A 21,042-nucleotide genomic window follows, 5' to 3' on the forward strand; every position below is an offset into this window, starting at 1 on the left:
TTAAACCACCACCTGTAACTAAACGGTGTAATTCACTCGCAATAAGTGTCACTCATGAGCCTTGAAATGTCACAAATAAACGCACTGCACACTTGGAGTTGTCACACATAAGCCAACCAACCTTCGCAGCTATGCCCCCCTTCCCGTCCGTTCCAGCCTCAGAGTCAGACTCCAGGACCGTCAATCAGTTGTAGAAGGTGGAGAGATGCACAAGGAGGAGCCATACAAATATATTTGCATTTGCTTTGTTACAATATGGGCCGCAGATAGATCATGCAGTCTGTGTGTTCTCTTTGGTACTGCCAGTCACCGGTGTATTCAACTGTGTAGCCTTTGACCGTGTCATGTATGTGCATGTAACTTGCATGATCGAGGTAACTATTAGCAGCAATACTACGTGTCTCTCGGACATCTTTCAAGTGCTCACCGTCCTTTTTCCCCATAACCCCCCCCCAAGGGGCGGCAATCTGAGGGATAGCCCCGGGCCCCACAAGCTCTAGACACAGTTATTCACGACTCTCCGATACAAAGACTCTACAAAGCCTGCATAGAGAGCTGGCCCTCTCCGTTGGGGACCGTGGAGGGGTCTTTAATTCCCTCACGGTCCCGCCGGCTCCCCACGTCCTCCAGTAGCCGGCATTGCTTTTCCACAGGGGGAGCTGCTAAGATGCAGCTCCCCGTGTGGAAACGTAATTTGGTTTGAATTTTGAAAGAGAGAGCAGGTTTTCCTGCTCTCTCTTTCAAAATTCAAACCAAGTTTGCTATGGTAGGGCAGAAGCCGTGAGGCTCCTGCCCTGCCATATCAAACTACAGTGTCCTGATGTGGGCTCCCCGGGGCATTGCAGGAGCCAGCCCTGGGGGGTGGCGGTCACCAGGGCCATGACAAGGCTCCAGTAGGGAGGCCGCGTGAACCCCCTCCGACAATTTACATAGCCCCCCAGGGCTTGTTACATTCGAAGCCCGGGGGTTGCGGTCCCCGGGGCTCCGGGGGGGCCATGTGCACCCCGCAATTATTCATGCTTTGCCCCGGGAGGTGGAGGTCCCCGGGGCAGCGGGTGGGGGATGCCCCCCACCCACAATTTTTTTTAGCATGCCCCCGGGACTTGGCCCTCCCGGGGGATATTTAGCAACGGCGGGATCTGTGCACCCTGCGCAGATTTTGCCAATTTAAAAAAATAATAATTTTTTGGCCCTGGGTGTTTCTACCCTGCCCTTTCCGGGTTTTTCACTTTTTTTCCTCTGCTTTCTTGTGCCTCGGTTCTAAAGAGGCACAAGATGGCTGCCAACACTCCCTGGGTTGGAGTGTTGACAGCCAATTAGCATACAGCTTGTCATCGGGAGGGTGCGCTGACATAGATATACATGTGATTTTACTTTTGATTTTCTCAGCAACTACTGAACGGATTTACACTATTTAACAAAAAGGCACAACTCTGAACCAAGGGCTACCTTTTTGCCAGATTTGGTGCAATTCCGTTCAGCAGTTCGGGCTGTAGCTGCGGCTAAAGTTTCCTATGGAATATTGCACGGGAAAAACACGTTTTGGACCCCCCCCTTTTTTCTCGGCCCCCGCTTGACGAACCACCGTGAAACTTTCAGGAAAGGGGAAGACTGGTGTGGGCCATACGTCTGGAAAATTTTGCGCAGATTCGTCTATCGGCGGCAAAGTTATTGGGAATAGAATTTTGCAGATTTCCTATGAAAAATAGGTCCCAACTATAACTACCTACTGCCGTCCGCCAGTAGGTAATATACACACACAAATAAAAGTACTTATGTATTTATATATTTATTGCTTTGCTCCTTTTAAAAAAGATTTTAAAAAATCAGCCTCTCCAATTCACTTCCCTATATCTCACTCAATTTATCCTCTACCTCCACTCTCTGGCACATCACAAACCTCATTCTACTACTATGATCCCCAAAATAACCCTTTCTAGACTCCTCTCTCCTCTGTCTCTCCTTGCATCATCTCAAACCTCTTCTGCAATTCAGATCTCCCAAACAAGCCTTTCTAAACCCTTCCCTTATGTATCCCTCCTAGACTCAACTGATACTTAATTTTTCTCCCTAATCTACCTCTAGAGACTTCCCCAACCTCCATCTCTCGTATACTCATCCCAAACCTCCTCCTACTGCTATGATCCTAAAATAAACACTTTTTAGACTCTTCCCTCTTCTATCCCACCTTTATCCTTTTCAATCCAACTAATAGGCTCACATGTACACCGTTTAAATGAATTAACTTTTCCCTATACTAATTCACCACTAATCCTTCTTCTAGCGTGCTACTCTCAGAAAAGCACTCTGACGCCTCATCAGGGGTAGTACGCGCTATATAATTACAATGAATAACACATATCGGCTTTTAATTGTCATGTGGGATTGAGTTATCTAACAAAACGACTACAAGGTGTCCTACCACCAAAAAAGAACGGGAACACAAATGGGACAATATCACCATCCGCAGAATGTCACTGCTCCTGACAGACAGCCCATTCTAGAAATGGCAAACTATGACAAGTATATGAAAGGCAATAGCTGAGTGGGGATAACAAAAATATCATATTTTATCAGCACACCAATATCTTGTACTTTTTTGAAGAGTTGAGGACGTGGTCTTCCAGAAAATTAAAGCAGTCTGAAGACAGACCTAATGCCAGAATCATTACTCCTGCACAGTATCAACAATTCAGAAAAGGCACAGTTGTAGTTTGCATGCTGTCTCAAAGTGGTAAATCCCTGTCACAAATGGCTGCTCACAAACCTGTATTAATGCTCTACTTAGGTGTAATCTCTGCAGGATATGGTTCAAATTTACAAGCAGGATGTGTTTCAAACTTTATCTCAAATTTTATAAACCAAGCTCCCCACAGGATGGATCAGCTGTACACGTATCTATAACTGCTGTTGGATTGTAAGCTCAAACTTTGCAAACATTTACAGGCGAATAGTAGTTTAGACAAAATTACTCATATGAAATCCAGACAACTATAAATCAGTTTTATACAAGCAGAAATGATAGCTTAGCATCCTATGATTCGGACTGCAATGCAATTATATGCATTGTAATAGGTTTCAATGAACACTAATGTACAGATGATCAATTTGTCAAAAAAATAGAGAAAAGTAATTTCCAATAGAATGGAAAATGTGCAGCCATATGTAGCTTACACATAAAACAGATTGTTCATAATAACCATAGCACCTTCAGATCCTAACTTTCGGAGATTGACAGTGCTTTGATAGTCTTGCCAACACCGGAAAAACCTAGTGAAACTTCTACAAGGGACAAATGCAATGATCTGAGATTTGTAGCTCAGAAAGGGAGTCTACGTGCAGTATTTTCATGCTCTCTCTCTCAGAGCTGAAGAACACGTAATGCGGGAAAAACAAAATCTCGCCGATTCAGTAATTCACCTTGTAGTTTTACTGCATTGTTTTAGCACTAGAATAAAGACCTTAGGCTTCAAAATATTTGTAATTCTATATTTGAGTGGGAAATGTAGTGATTATATATATATATATATATATATATATATATATATATGTATATATATATATATATATATATATTCACTGAAAAAACCATAGGTTATAGACCATATATAGTTAGGAATTAGCATTTACAAAACCTTGAAAATTCACTGAAAAAACCATAGGTTATAGACGATATATAGTTAGGAATTAGCATTTAGAAAACCTTATTTTACTCACACAAAACCATTGAAATTCCATATATAGTTAGTTGCACTAACTATATATCGCGCACCCGCAATCCACTGCTGATGATGTCACATATTACATCATTCATGACATGGTCAGTGACATCACTGATGACATCACTGATGACATCATCTAGTGTGTGTGTTTTTGTAAAGTTTAAATACGTTTTACATATTGAAGAATGACTGGATGGATGGAAGACAGTGTGTGTGTGGCTGGCTGGGAGGTGTGTGACGCTGTGCATATCAATGTGTACTTGTATCAGTGATTGTATAAGAGAGTAAGTATGTGTTAGTATATGTGTGAAAAGTATGGTGTTCTGTGTTTAACTATAGATGAGGAAATCGAAGTGTGATTGATTCTTCACAGGACTGACTAGGTGTATGAGTGCATATGATAGTGTTCTAATAATAACTGACTGTATGTATGAGTAATTGTATGGGTGAATGAGTGAATGTGTGTGTAGACGTACGAATCAGTGAGTGCGTATGTAGTAACTGGTATTGGTGTGTCATGATGTCATCAGTGATGTCATTTGAGATGTCATCAGTGATGTCATTTCAGATGTCATTAGTGATGTCATCAGTGATGTCACTGAAGTATGGTGTTCTGTGTTTAACTGTATAGATGAAGAAATGGAAGTGTGATTGATTCTTTACAGGACTGACTTGGTGTGTGAGTAACTCCATGGATGAGTGGCAGTGTGTGACGGTCTGCATAGGTGTATGAGTGCATATGATAGTGTTGTAATAATGAGTGACTGTATGTATGAGTGATTGTATGGGTGAATGAGTGAATGTGTGTGTAGACGTAGGAATCAGTGAGTGCGTATGTAGTAACTGGTATTGGTGTGTCATGATGTCATCAGTGATGTCATTTGAGATGTCATCAGTGATGTCATCAGTGATGTCATCAGTGATGTCACTGACCATGTCATGAATGATGTAATATGTGACATCATCAGCAGTGGATTGCGGGTGCGCGATATATAGTTAGTGCAACTAACTAAATATGGAATTTCAATGGTTTTGTGTGAGTAAAATAAGGTTTTCTAAATGCTAATTCCTAACTATATATGGTCTATAACCTATGGTTTTTTCAGTGAATTTTCAAAGTTTTGTAAATGCTAATTCCTAACTATATATGGTCTATAACCTATGGTTTTTTCAGTGAATTTCATTGGTTTTTTAACAGCTAATATCTGTAGCTGTAAAATGTATTCTTCTTTAAATCCAAAAATATATTTTATATGTTTATTAATAATTTTTTTTTAAAATATTTTTTTTTCTTCGTTCCCGCTTTGCGAATCGGGAAGCTTCCCGTTAGCTGACCTTGATGCCGCGAAATAGACCGCAAGCCGGTAAACGTTTCTTTACCGCAACTGCTGCGTTAGAAAACAACATCGTGACGCCTCCCGTCCGCATGACGTTTCGCGTTGTCGCGTGATACGTCATATGACGTGCTACGTTAGCGAACTGGTACGCTTACCGAGTCGCAAAGCACAGGTTTCTGGAAGCAAACCGGGAGGCCCTGCAAAGCGCTTAACGTAAACACAGCAGGTCATGTGACTTGGTAATAACACTTTTCATTGGTTCATTTCACTTTTGGTTTCCTAATGATGTAAGACTAGGTCATATAATCTAAAATGAACACTTTTCATTGGTTGAGAACTATTGTTTTTCCCAAATGATGAAAATCCCTCCTTCTTTCCTCACTCTGACTTTCATCATTGTGAGAGAAAGACCCTTTGTTACCAGTGAGCAATGGCTTCTTTAGTAGCTTCAGCTGGTGCTTCCCCACCACCTCCACCACATCAGAGGAAGAGTGGACCACCTGCTCAAGTTATAATTCAGCAAGAAGAGGAAGAAGAGGAACAGGACGACAAGCACGAAGAGAGGCACTTTTTGCCTGAGGAGCCCAGGACGTCTCACCGGAAAGAAAACTTCATTTGGCAATTTTTTTAAATTCCCAAAGGTCAGAAAAAAGTAAATGCAAGATACGTAACTTGCCTTATATGTCAAGATAGACTGTCCAGAGGGACCGACAAAAAATACAGTTTCGGAAACTACACAATGCATCGCCATATGACTAGGTGGCATCCTAACAACTACAGTGCTGCACAGTTTCGTAACGACCTAGATAATCTCCCTATTATGGCCAGAAGATCTGTTGTACCGGAAGTAACGGGACCAGAGGGCAGGGAGATGGTGCCAAATATACAAACGAGATTTCATGAAGTAAAACAAGTCTGCGTATATTGCAGTGGATTCATTTGCTACGGAGAAAGAAGCATCACTCTGATCAACAGAGCTATTGACTATCATATGCAAGTTTGTACGAAACGCCCCAAATAATAAATACTTTTTTTTTGTTTTGTTGCTCCTGTTGAGCCCTTTACAATGAATCGTTTTCATTGCCCCCTCCAAGAAAAACCCCAAAAAATATAAAACTGTTCAGAAAAATTCAAAAAAAGTAAAAAAATGTTCAGAAAAATAATAAAAAAAATATAAAACAACAAAAACAATTTAAAAAAGTTATTTTCAGAACTACCTCCCCGTTATTAAAAAATTGGTACAATATTTGGAACTGTGCCAACCTCTATTTCTCGTAGTTCGCTTCCCAGTTCGCTCGCCGGTACGCGAACCGGAAGTGAACCAAATTTAAAAAAAAAAAAAAAAGAACAGTAAGTATAAGGGAAGGAAACAGACACTTATGTTAAAAGAAAGACAGCTATAGGGGAGTAAACTAGAGATACTATTACCCGTAATCCACTGCTGATGATGTCACATATTACATCATTCATGACATGCTCAGTGACATCATCAGCAGAGGATTGCGGGTTTTTTGGCAACGTGCCTTATCCACGGTTTAATAACGCTGCCTTTTGCTTTATATAAGTTTTCAAATTGTATGAAATATATACCAATAGGTCGTTATGAACCTTTAGGTAGTGCTTTTCTTCATGAGGTCTGGTCGCTTCCATACACATACAGATGTTTCAAAGATGATCAAGAAGTTTATCTGAATGGAGAGGAATGCACTGAGACGCCAGATCATTCACTAATGTGTAGGCACATACAGTTACACGGTTCATGCAACAAACACCGACCAAATATGGCTTGCGTGTTGCAAGGCACGCCAGTTCCTGCTATCATCCCCACGTTCAAGTTGTTGGAAAATGGTAGTTATTTGATGCTCAATAATGAAGATTGTTCTGGGTTAATTAAAAGTATTCCTTTTATCGTAACAGTAAGTGAACGGGTTATTTGCTGCAGAAATGTTCTATTTCCTCCCACACATGAACATAGGGAGTTTTCAATCTGGCCACAAATACCAACCTTGGGAGCAGATTTCAACGGCATGGCAAGAATAAGAGCTCTTTTGTCTCAGAGAGAGGTGGCCTTGAGTTCGGCCCGTGAAACTTTCGTGCTTCACATAGCGAACACCCGTACAGAGGTGCAGACCCTTTTCAATACTGATTCGCCTTTCCATTTCAGCAAGATGGTTCGGACTATCTTTAACGCGTCCTCCACAAAGGCCCTGGCGCACTTTTTAAAAGTTGTTACCAGTGGTCTCGTGACTTCATTTGAGAAAATCTTTGGAGTCATCCCTGCTTTCTTTCATTCTATTTTTTCCTCTGTGCTTCGTGGATTCCCATTTTTACTTGCATTACCAGCGGACGCTCTTGTGCTTTTTTACATTTTTAAATATGGATGTCCCTCCTGTGCAAGCTCCCGCCCTGCAGCTGCTGACACTGTTCCGCAATCGCATGCTAGAATATTATGGCTCAATGCCGTTGGCGATATTAAGCACGGCATATGGATTATCTTTTCGATTCTCCTACTTCACCTGTGTCCAGCCTGTATTTCACTGCCTGACCTGTGATTTCGATTGGGCCATTGATTTGTGTCTCTGCGGACCGGTTTCTCCTGACGTCGACTTTAATCAGCTGATGACTCCTATCATTACTCACGAGTTGGTTTGTCCTGGCGAAAGGATTATGGCTGTGGCATTGATGCATGGACTAATTGGTCCCTGGAATTTACTGGCGGCAACACAGTCTTTCTTGGAACAGAGCTTTCTTGAAAACCCACCGAGCTGTCCTCTGATGGTGATAGAGGATCCGGTGCTGGGAGAGCACGTATGTTCTTTTCCGCTTTTAAATTGGATGGCTGAACTCTTTTCGGATGAAGACGGTGACTTCCTATTGGAGGCTGTTGCAGCTTATTTTGCATACACAGTTATGTCATAGACCTTTTTCATGTTTGATATGCTGAGTACTAGCATTTCATTGAAAATTCATTGACTTATTTGTCAAGTTTTTATTATTTAGCTTGCCTATTGGCTTAAGACTCGATAAAGTACTTGGCTGTTTTATTTTTCTTTAGCATTACATTTTCCTAGTTTTTAATGTTTTACCTTGCGGACCGTCCACATATAAAGTTGCAATCTGCTCTCATGAGATGGCACTTCTATTATCTTATTCAGTTCGTTTCCGGATCATGGGGAGGTGTCATCTAGGTCCTGGATATCTTTACACCGTGTTAAGTTAGCATGGGCTCATTACCGGTTTAAACGCCATTTTTCCTTTTTTGCAACTTCTGCACACGACACTTAGTTGTTGCTTTAGCTTTCAACCTAGTAGTTCATCGTGGTTTACATGAGAATAATATGTTATTGCTCTACTATCTGCTTTGCTTGTTAAACTATATCTGTACAGCGAGTGCTGAAGTTTCAAGAACAACACGATACAGAATTGTTATGAGGTCTGATCTCCACGACTTCATACTCATAACATAAGTGCAGCTTCTGCCAATTCTGGGCATGAGGCGGGTTTTATATTGCTTTGCCGAACACACATACACAACAGTTGATGCGGTTCACATGAAGAGAGAGCTGGTGTATGCTGATGTGATTCCTTCAAATCTAAGACACTAAAGTATGGGCACGCCCTAAACCAACACAAACAGACCTTCTTAGCAAATAATATAATATGTGTATTAGGGAGGGTGAGATATAAGCAGCCGCGGGCCGTGGAGGGAGTTACGGTGGGGCAGGGAGGCGGGGAGGGGGAGGGGCAGGGTGGAGAGGGCTCCACCCTGCCCCTCCCCCTCCCCGCCTCCCTGCCCCACCGTAACTCCCTCCACGGCCCGTGGCTGCTTATAAGTGTTGCTAACTCTTATTCATTTACAGCATGTTAACATACTGTCACCATTCGCTTTTTATGTACTAGTAACTATGCTGGTAATTTTGCTACTGATAATATGTGTACTTGTATTATCTAAGATACTACGCCTGAGAAGACGGCATTAGTAAATAAACATTTCAAATACACATGTGTTCTTCTTAACTCCATGTTCTGGTTTCTAAGAAATATATAACGACCGACTGTTCATGAGTTCCACGTATCCTGAGGTACTATAAGTTCATATTCTGGATTGTCTAAACATTGAGAGTTTGTTATATCCAATGTGACACTGTACCTAGCTTGCTAAGGGGTTTTTGATTACTAAGGTGAGTTTTGGGGCACCCTAATTCGCCGAGGTTCCAATCCTCTGTCCACAGTTCTGTGTGAGAACAGAAACCCTGCGACAGGGGCACCCCCGACCCTTGCTGGAGCTTCATCACACTTGCGATACAACTCCAGCAATGCGCCACCTTTACGGCACAGATACATCACGCATCTGTGCTGTTTTTGCCCCATGATGCGCCGCATTGTAAATGCAGCACACCATAGGTGACGGAACAGCGGCACAGAATGACTAACACATCCCTGGTGATGCGCCAGTCATCATAAATCTATCCCTATGCTTCTTATCTTGTTAGAGATGAACCGCCATATGTATCATCAAAGTTTTTTGCATTTCCTAAATAGCGAACTTTAAGGAATAAATAGCGATTCTTTACCATTCCTAGTTTGCGATGAGCTATTTGCTAATTACAAATTACCCATTCATTTCCTTCATTTCCATAGGGCGGTTGGACTCACTTTTAGCTCGAACGGCTGAATGGATTTCCACGAAACTTGGCAAAATTGTAGGGACTGGTAGCCCGATGTGCCTTTGCTATGTCTCAAGATATATGCTCCAGTGGTTTTTACGAAAATTAACTTTGAAAAATATATATTGGGCTACATTGGCCTATATATATGTTGGAGCCCAAATGTAGCCCAATGTAGCCCAATGAAGCCCAATGAAGCCCAATGTAGCCCAATGTAGCCCAATGTAGCCCAATGTAGCCCAAAGATGGCCGCCAGAGACAAAAAAAACAAATGTAGCCCAAATATCAGCCAGATGTAGCCCAACGACAGAATGACCAATCAGCTTCGCAAACCTCAGTTACGCGAAGCGGAGCGCTATTACAGATATATATCTTTTTTTGAACGTTAATTTCTCAAAATCCACTGGAGCACATATATTGAGACCTAGCAAAGGCACATCGGGCTACCAGTCCCTAATATTTTACCAAGTTTCGTGCAAATCCATTCAGCCGTTCGATTATTATTATTATTTTTTTTTTTTGCCCCGCGGGGCCCTTTTAAAACCTCCACATCAAACCTAGGGGGTCAGCGAGGATCTACTATGCCCCCTTATGGTCATTTGCCCCTTCGCTTTGGCCTCCTCTTGTCTCTCGATCCTACCGAGAGACAAGATGGCGGCCGCTACGGACTGTTTGGAATGTTTACAGACGCCGGAGAACCAATCAGCTTCGCTTCACAAAGCTCCGTTGCGCGAAAAGTACGCGTACTGGAGCGCTGCCCGGTCCGCTGATACAGATATATATCTTTTTTTAAACGTTAATTTCTCAAAATCCACTGTAGCACATATATTGAGACCTACAAAAGGCACATCGGGCTACCAGTCCCTACAATTTTGCCAAGTTTCGTGCAAATCCATTCAGCCGTTCGGGCTAAAAGTGAGGCCAACCGCCCTATGGAAAACTCAATGTTAAAAACACGTTTTGGGACCCCCCTTTTTTCTCGACCCCCCCTGGACGAACCCCCCCCCCAATTTTCAGGGGCTGCTCAGAAACAAAATGTGCCATTTTCCTGAAAATTTCAGCCAATTCCGTCCACAAACGCCAAAGTTATTTGACATAGAATTTTCAAAAATCCCATAGGAAAAAAATCCTAACTATATATACCTACTGGCGACCGCCAGTAGGTAATTACCTACTGGCGGTCGCCAGTAGGTATATATAGTTAGGATTTTTTCTCTATGGGTTTTTTGAAAATTCTATGTCTAATAACTTTGGCGTTTGTGGACGGAATCGGCTGAAATTTTCAGGAAAATGGCACATTTTGTTTCTGAGCAGCCCTTGAAAATTTGGGGGGGGCTTCGTCCAGTGGGGGCCGAGAAAAAAGGGGGGTCCCAAAACGTGTTTTTAACATTGAGTTTTCCATAGGGCGGTTGGCCTCACTTTTAGCCCGAACGGCTGAATGGATTTGCACGAAACTTGGCAAAATTGTAGGGACTGGTAGCCCGATGTGCCTTTTGTAGGTCTCAATATATGTGCTCCAGTGGATTTTGAGAAATTAACGTTTAAAAAAAGATATATATCTGTAACAGCGGACCGGTTAGCGCTCTGGTTCGCGGACTTTTCGCGCAACGGAGCTTTGTGAAGCGAAGCTGATTGGTTCTCCGGCGTCTGTCAACATTCCAAACAGTCCGTAGCGGCCGCCATCTTGTCTCTCGGTAGGATCGAGAGACAAGAGGAGGTCAAAACAAAGGGGGAAATAACTATAAGGGGGCATAGTAGATCCTCGCTGACCCCCTAGGTTTGATGTGGAGGTTTTAAAAGGGCCCCGCGGGGCAAAAAAAAATAATAATAATAATAATCGAACGGCTGAATGGATTTGCACGAAACTTGGCAAAATTGTAGGGACTGGTAGCCCGATGTGCCTTTGCTAGGTCTCAATATATGTGCTTCAGTGGATTTTGAGAAATTAACGTTCAAAAAAAGATATATATCTGTAACAGCGCACCGCTTCGCGTACTTTTCGCGTTACGGAGCTTTGCGAAGCGAAGCTGATTGGCTCTCCGGTGTCTGTAAACATTCCAAACAGTACGTAGCGGCCGCCATCTTGTCTCTCGGTAGGATCGAGAGACAAGAGGAGGCCAAAGCGAAGGGGCAAATGACCATAAGGGGGCATAGTAGATCCTCGCTGACCCCCTAGGTTTGATGTGGAGGTTTTAAAAAGGCCCCGCGGGGCAAAAAAAAAAAATAATAATAATAATCGAACGGCTGATGACCATAAGGGGGCATAGTAGATCCTCGCTGACCCCCTAGGTTTGATGTGGAGGTTTTAAAAGGGCCCCGCGGGGCAAAAAAAAAAAATAATAATAATAATCGAACGGCTGAATGGATTTGCACGAAACTTGGTAAAATATTAGGGACTGGTAGCCCGATGTGCCTTTGCTATGTCTCAATATATGTGCTTCAGTGCATTTTGAGAAATTAACGTTCAAAAACAAGATATATATCTGTAACAGCGCTCCGCTTCGCGGAGATAAAATTATATCTGTATTACCTAGCTGTTGCTAACACCAGTTAGCGACGGCTAGTAGGAGATAGCGACCATCTTGGGTCCCACTTTGCATGTGAGTGATATTTATCACTAATGACATGCAAAGTGGGCATGCCAAGATGTTAGCGACTGGAAACAGTCGCTAACATCGCTATCTCCTATTATCAACTTTTGGAAATATTCGAGATAAGCGCGAATATCTCCAAAAAGTAACAGCTGCCCTGAGCAGTTCTTAGCCATGTTATCCAATGGGAGGTGGATAACATGGCTAAGAGCATTAGCTCGGTAATGCATGAATATCGCGGAGTTTTCAGCGATATTAATGCATTGCGCTCGTTTTTTATCGTATTTGCGATAAACCTTGATAATAGCAAGGTTTATCTGCGATAATTTCTGACGGTAAAAAAATCTTTGCAATGCATCGTTAGGGATAAATATCGCTTAACTTTGGTAATATGCCCCAACGTCTGTTAACGTTCGATTCGGAGGAAATCAGGAATTGTTGAAAAACATTGTGTGCGCCATCTTGTCTTTTTTCAAATGCCACACTTTTGTCGTGCACGGCAGCCATTTTAGATGCCTTGACCAGATCCACTCTGTGCACGCTGTCGATCCTTAGCATGGCTCCCCACCCTCGCAAGCATCTCCCCCAGGCAGTGGTCACCCCCGCTCTCTGTTTTATGCATGGGTAATAAACCTCCCCCCATCTGCGCTGTTCTTCCCTGAGAATCACACCCTGTGCCCGCCCGACACCTCCCTTTCGCCCTATTCACTACCGCACCCTCTGACACTCCTTTTCCTCTGTGTCCGATTGTCCAGGCCGGTCCTAGGCTATCAGCTAGCCCTGCAGATGTAGTTTATGGCCACAGCTGTAAAGAATCACCCGTCTTCAAAGGAGTTATAGTAGATCAAGGCCCACACTCGATGAGATCCGTCACAGCAGAAGCGTTGCTATTATCTGAAAACCATCCTGTATTGTGATTGGGGAGGGGACCGAGCGTGAAGCGGAAGATTCCAGGGATGACTCTTTGTACATCAAAGTTTTTACAATTATGTGTCACATTAAAAATATATAGCACTCCGACAAAGTAGTAAGATTATAAAACTTTAATAATTTATAAATATATACAAGAAAACAAAAATAGTAATAACATATAAACATTTTTAGAGAAAAACAACGAAGTAGCGGTCGGCTGTGCGAATAGTCCCAACGCAGCACAACGTCCAGATTTCCGGCGTGGGGCGTCGCGGGGGGTGGGTCATCAGTAGCAAACTGTTGTGCGAATAGTTCCAAGGCAGCAGAACGCGCCGAAATCTAGATGACACGAAAGTGATGTCTAGTAAGTTGCCACCCAGCAAATAACGGCGTGGGGCGTCGCGGGGGGTGGGTCATCAGTAGCAAACTGTTGTGCGAATAGTTCCAAGGCAGCAGAACGATGGCACCAAGGTGATGTCCAGTAAGTTGCCGCACTGGTTTTGGTATCCTACAATGCTGCTCCGAATAACGGCGTGGAGCACCCCGGGGGAGGCGGCGTGAACGGGCCTCTCCAGGTGGAGTCTCATCTGTTTTAGTGGGGCGCCCCTTTACCGTTTCAGTTGCCATTCCGTCCGCTTTTGGTCCACTGTGTCAAAATCCGCCATTCAGCTGAGTTGCGCCCACTCTTGCGGTGCAGCGATAGGCGGCTGTCACAGGACTCTCAAAATGGCGGCAGGCTGTTTCCTTTTTGGGCCTGGTCCACTGAAATGGCCCTGGGACACCTTGGAAATCGGACGCTTGTCTGCTAGGTCTTGGACCCCATTCTCGAAAGCGTCCCCTCCGCCTTGAGAATTCATCAAAAGTTTTGAGGGCTCCGACTCCTGCAGGCTTCTGGTGGGGAGCGGCTGCCATGATTGCTCGCGGAATGACCACGACTGAGCTACGAGATGGTGGTGCTTTCATGCTGACGCCAGCTTCAGTCTGAAACATCCAGAAACAAGGTGGGGCTTTCATCGTTTGGGGGAAAAAAAAAGTTTTCATCCAATGAAAAGTGTTGTTTTTAGGTCATATGATCAAGCCTTCCATCATTAGGAAACCAAAAGTAAAATGAACCAATGAAAAGTTTTATAAACAAGTCACATGACCTGTTATGCGGCATAGGGTATAAAATGCGGAGAAAATACGTTGGCACGTGAGGCGGCGTCAGTAGCGGACCGATGTGCGAATAGGCCGAAGGCAATACAACGCGCCAAGATCCGGATGGCACCGAGGTGGTGTCATAGTTGAGAGTTCTGAGCAGCGGTTGTAACACTGTCTGAAGCTTATTTGCAGCTGCTGCAGCTTCACTACGCGCCAAGATCCGGATGGCACCGAGGTGGTGTGTAGGAAGTTGCCGCACTGGTGTGGCCATCCTACAATGCTGAAAGTCGGCGTGGGGCGCCCCGTTGGCCTGTGAGTTTGCGTCAGTAGCGGACCGATGTGCGAATAGGCCGAAGGCAGCACAACGCGCCAAGATCCGGATGGCACCGAGGTGGTGTCTAGTAAGTTGTCGCACTTCTGTGGCCATCCTACAATGTTGAAAGTCGGCGTGGGGCGCCCCGTTGGCCTGTGAGATGGTGTCAGTAGCGGACTGATGTGTGAATGGGGCCAAAGGCAGCGCAACAATATTTTCTACTATATTTCCGGTGTAGAAGACACCACAAGGCGCTGAGATGCCAAGATCCGGATGGCACCGAGGTGGTGTGTAGCAAGTTGCCGCACTGGTGTGGCCATCCTACAATGCTGAAAGTCGGCGTGGGGCGCCCCGTTGGCCTGTGAGATGGCGTCAGTAGCGGACCGATGTGCGAATAGGCCGAAGGCAGCACAACAATATTTTCTGACTGACACCACAAGGCGCTGAGATGCCAAGATCCGGATGGCACCGAGGTGATGTCTAAGTTGCGGACTGATGTGCGAATGGGGCCAAAGGCAGCGTAACAATATTTTTTGTATGGAAGATACCACTAGGCGTTGAGATGCCAAGATTCGGATGGCACTGAGGTGATGTCTAGCAAGTTGGTGTGGTCATCCTACAATGCTGAAACTCGGCGTGGGTCACCCCATTAGCCTGTGAGATGGCGTCAGTAGCGGACCGATGTGCGAATAGGCCGAAGGCAGCACAACGCGCCAAGATCCGGATGTCACCGTGGTGGTTTCATAGTTGAGAGGCACTTCATCTGCAGTGGGGCGCCGAGATCCGGATGGCACCGAGGTGATGTCTAGCAAGTTGCTGTACTGGTGTGGTCATCCTACAATGCTGAAACTCGGCGTGGGTCGCCCCATTAGCCTGTGAGATGGCGTCAGTAGCGGACCGATGTGCGAATAGGCCGAAGGCAGCACAACGCGCCAAGATCCGGATGTCACCGTGGTGGTTTCATAGTTGAGAGGCACTTCATCTGCAGTGGGGCGCCGAGATCCGGATGGCACCGAGGTGATGTCTAGCAAGTTGCTGTACTGGTGTGGTCATCCTACAATGCTGAAACTCGGCGTGGGTCGCCCCATTAGCCTGTGAGATGGCGTCAGTAGCGGACCGATGTGCGAATAGGCCGAAGGCAGCACAACGCGCCAAGATCCGGATGTCACCGTGGTGGTTTCATAGTTGAGAGGCACTTCATCTGCAGTGGGGCGCCGAGATCCGGATGGCACCGAGGTGATGTCTAGCAAGTTGCTGTACTTGTGTGGTTATCCTACAATGCTGAAACTCGGCGTGGGTCGCCCCATTAGCCTGTGAGATAGCTGTTCTTTGGATTTGGGCCTGGTCCACCAAAATGGCCCTGGGACACCTTAGAACTCGGACGCTCGATTTTTTTTTCCTTTCCTGTACATGCAAAAAAAGGTAAATGCCCGGTACGTTACACGCTTCATCTGCCACGATGAACTCTCCAGAGGAACCGAAAAAAAATATAGTTGTGGTAACTATACCATGCATCGTCATATGGAGAGGTGGCACCAATTAATTATAGTGCTGCATAAAAGAGAGATTTGGAGGAGAACCCCTGACCTGCTAGTACATTCATCAAAGAAGTGGCACTGAGAGCTTCAGAGGCAAGGGAAACGGTCCCAAATATTTAGAAGAACTTTGGAAAGATTAAAATGACATGTTTAGATTGTGGCAAATTAATTTCATGTGGACAGATGAGTGTTACTCTAATAAATACAGCATATGAACATCATCATAGTCGATGGTTGGTAGAGACATTTTGACTATATCCTGGACCTGCCCGTCCTCGCCCAAAATGGCGCCAGAATAAATGGGACTCGTAACTCCTTGTTGTGTACTGGTTGCAGAACCTTGAAATCACGAGATACGTATGCAGTTTTGAAGCACATGGCGGGCGGGGACGAGAATTGATTGAATATTTCGACATCCCTATTGATATTAAGTTCTGATGTGTTATTGATTACTGTACTGTTGAAAGTTCGAATTAACGTCACCCATGGTACTTGCCCGCAAATGTATATCTAGATAATTTTATTGTAACTGGCCCTGTCGTATTTTAATTATAAAATGTACGTCCACCGATTCCGTAACTGTTAGACACCTTAGTTCTTGCAACCTAATGGCCCGCCCGTTACGTTCCTCTACAGTGTAAATGTCTATTCATCATATACGATTACAGTTTGCTCCGTGGCCGGCCCACGTGGTTATAGGCTCGTATTTGTATAATGAAATTTTCACAATAAAGGTTTTTAAAAGAAAACATGGTAGTAGTATATACATTGGTAAAGTTTTTAATAATAGTCACTGTTTTAGAATCATTAAAAGGCAAGTGAAATAAAGCAGACCAATTACATGAAGGGTAAAAGGTATAATACGAAGGAACGCAGTAAAGATAAATGGTCAAGGGCTGTTGTGTTTTCTATTCCTGCAACATAAAGTGATCGATAAGAATCTCATATTCAGGCGTATCGGCGACTAAGACAGCAGGTCGACCCTCTTTTGCTCGACGGCTCCGTCATGGGACGAAGAAACTCTCTTTTTCTCGAAAAAAGAATATATTTTACTTGCAGGACAGTTGTAAAATTTCCGGGAAAGTACATTAGCCTGGAACATTATAACATATATTTAAGAAAAAATAATGTTCGGAAGTAATGAAAAGCGTAATTTTTAGGTCATATGACCAAGCCTTTCATCATTACAATAAGAAAAGTAAAATGAACCAATGAAAAGTTTTATTAACAAGTCACATGACTTGTTATGCTTACGTTACGCGCTGCGCGCCCCGGATGACTTCCGGATGCGCTAACGCGGCGCGTCATATGACGCATTACGCGACAACGCAGGTACAGAATATAGTCAAAATGTCTCCACCAACCAGCGGTCGGAACACAACCCCTTTCAGCAGGCTAAATAGTTCTGTTAAATGACAACAGAAGGGACAGGCAACAAGAACCATCAGTCAAAGAGGGGAGGGCTAGTTCTTCTCTACCGGGTTACATTGGGGCGCTACCGGAACTGATCGAATTGGTAGTCTACAGTGTTTCTGGATGTTTCAGACTGAAGCTGGGGTTAGCATGAGAGCAGCACCATTTCGTAGCTCCGTCGTGGTCATTCCGCAACCAATCATGGCAGCCGTTCTTTATCGTTATTTTGGGCGGGGTGGGTGGCGGAGCCGAGCTGTTTTGCAGCCATCATTGTGTGGAGTTCAGTTCATCTCACTAGTTTTGTATTTGTCATGAGGGGTTGTTCCTAATGTTTCTATTTTAGCGAGGTCAAAAAGAGATCCCATTAGTGGCCTACTGATTTTGCTCGATTCCTTTTCTTTTTTTTTTTACACGATTTTTCGTTATCTGCAAAGACTAAACAGAGTATTGCGACTCTGTGTTTGTTTGTAAATAGAGAATGAACCAAAGAGAACTAATTCTAAAACAGTAAATACTTGGATAACAATCAATCAAATGGAGAGAGAAGCAGGCACGACGGATTACAATGGGGGCAAAGACCTGCGTTAACTACCTTTCACTATCTGCAAAGAGAGAGTACTCCTAATAGAAATGAGGGGGGGGGGCACCATTCAAAGCAGATCAGTGTGCATAAACACGAAAATGTTTTCACTTACCACGTACTTGACATTCGACAGCTTATGATATTTGCTATTAAAAAACCATTGAAATTCACTGAAAAAACCATAGGTTATAGACCATATATAGTTAGGAATTAGCATTTACAAAACCTTGAAAATTCACTGAAAAAACCATAGGTTATAGACCATATATAGTTAGGAATTAGCATTTAAAAAACCTTATTTTACTCACACAAAACCATTGAAATTCCATATATAGTTAGTTGCACTAACTATATATCGCGCACCTGCAATCCACTGCTGATGATGTCACATATTACATCATTCATGACATGGTCAGTGACATCACTGATGACATCACTGATGACATCTCAAATGACATCACTGATGACATCACTAATGACATCTCATTTGACATCATTCTTGTGCTAATACGATAAACCTCTTCAGACTCTAATATAATCTTAGATACACTCAGTGTATACAGACACTCACACACTTCCACTCATCCATGGAGTTACTCACACACCCAGTCAGTCATGCAAAGAAACAATCTCATCTCCATTTCTTCAACTATACAGTTAAACACACCTTACTTATTGAAACATATACTAACACATATTTACTCTCTTATACAATCCCTGATACAAGTTCACAATGATCGATACAACCACTCACTCATTCGGTGGCTCTCATGCACAGTTATTTATATATGCCAACTCTCACATGTACTGTGTTTTACATATGTACTTACTATGACATGTAGCATTGAGATATCCATTTACTCATCAATACACTCATGCACACAGTCAACTGCCCATGTAGCTGTTTCCACATGCACTCTTGAACTCATACACCTAGTGAATAAACTGTTCACACATCTATGCATAGAGTCACACACCTTTCAGCCACCCCCACACAAACTCAATCTCCCATAGAAATACTTGGGCAAGCAATTAATAACACATATAGCCTCTCGTATAGCTAATGATCAACACATGCAGCAGTTTACAGAACAACAGACATAATGATGCACAAATTAAGACAGTTTAGTCACTAACCCATGCATTCAGTGAGACACATTTAATCACTCACTCATACAGTCAGTCACGCACCTACTAAATCCTTCATCCAGACACTTATACATCCACTCATTCTTCAATATGTAAGATATATTTTAACTTTACAGAAACATACAGTCACTGGATGTTGTCATCAGTGATGTCATCAGTGATGTCATTTGAGATGTCATCAGTGATGTCATCAGTGATGTCACTGACCATGTCATGAATGATGTAATATGTGACATCATCAGCAGTGGATTGCAGGTGCGCGATATATAGTTAGTGCAACTAACTATATATGGAATTTCAATGGTTTTGTGTGAGTAAAATAAGGTTTTTTAAATGCTAATTCCTAACTATATATGGTCTATAACCTATGGTTTTTTCAGTGAATTTTCAAGGTTTTGTAAATGCTAATTCCTAACTATATATGGTCTATAACCTATGGTTTTTTCAGTGAATATATATATATATATATATATATATATATATATATATATATATATATATATAAATATATATATATATATATATATAAATATATAAATATATATATAAATATATATATATATATATATATATATATATAATCTCCAACTTTTTGTCGGCGCGAAGCATCAATGGCCGCTTGCAGCGGCGGGCCAGGACGGGAGCGCCCCACTCCCAACGAATTCCACCACACTCGTTCCCTTTTCCTAAAGAACGACGTCCAGGCCAGCAAATATGTTCATAACTGGTGTTTTATTTCACAGCCCAAATAAAACACCAGTTTTGAACTTATTTGCTGGCCTGGAGGTCATTCTTTAAGAAAAGGGGAAAAGGGAACGAGTGTGGTGGAATATGAATATATATATATATATATATATATATATATATATATATATATATATATATATATATATATATATATATATATATAATCTCCAAACACCTCTCAAATTAAGAAGTCAACCTGGACACCCAGCGTATGCAGTAAATCCTTTATTCTTAGACAGGAAAAAAGTCGACGCGTTTCACCTTTACGGCTTGTTCACGCTCGTCTGGTCGACAACAAACGACCATTTTTAAAATTCCCTAAACCACACCCAACGTGCAGGTCATGTGATAACCTATGTAAACGTGGAGGACATTTTAGGCTAGTCAGAGTGCAATGGATATATACACACTATATTGTACATCGTATTCAAATTACATGTATATACAAGTAATGCAATGCTATTTCGAATCATTCTTTCTACATGTGAAAAGATTTCATCACACAATACGCCATGAGTTGACTAAATGCGTCAACAATTTATGCATTGCAGTGTATAGCGTTTCAAGGACCTAGTTGTTAACGGAAAACAATCCTCAATATTGGTATTGCCCAAGTGGGCTGTATTATATGACTACCATAGTTCTGGAAAAGGATATGGTTTCTTGAATATAGTTGCACCAATGAAGAATAACAGAGAACATAATAAATCAAAGTTGATGTTGCACAAATATTTCACATTCAACAAACTATAGTTGCTTGTCCGCATATATTTTGCCCAAGTGGGCTAGTGCATATTGTCCTGGTAGTCCAATATTTGAAACGAACTGCCTAATTTCAGCATCAGGATATCATGTAGTCCATGGTCATATCATATCCATCAACCAATCATTGTCATATATTGTGACAGCCAATACTCCTCCACAAAAATC

General features: G+C 42.9%; 1 protein-coding gene across 5 annotated transcripts in view; it reads right to left on the bottom strand.

Annotated features, from left to right (window-relative positions):
- The window catches only part of PKIG (cAMP-dependent protein kinase inhibitor gamma), a 539,969-nt gene that overhangs the window by 81,515 nt on the left and 437,412 nt on the right, over nt 1–21,042 (bottom strand). The gene's annotated exons all lie outside the window — the stretch shown is intronic.

Source organism: Lissotriton helveticus, chromosome 7 (genome assembly GCF_964261635.1).
Source record: "Lissotriton helveticus chromosome 7, aLisHel1.1, whole genome shotgun sequence".
Lineage (NCBI taxonomy): Eukaryota > Metazoa > Chordata > Amphibia > Caudata > Salamandridae > Lissotriton > Lissotriton helveticus.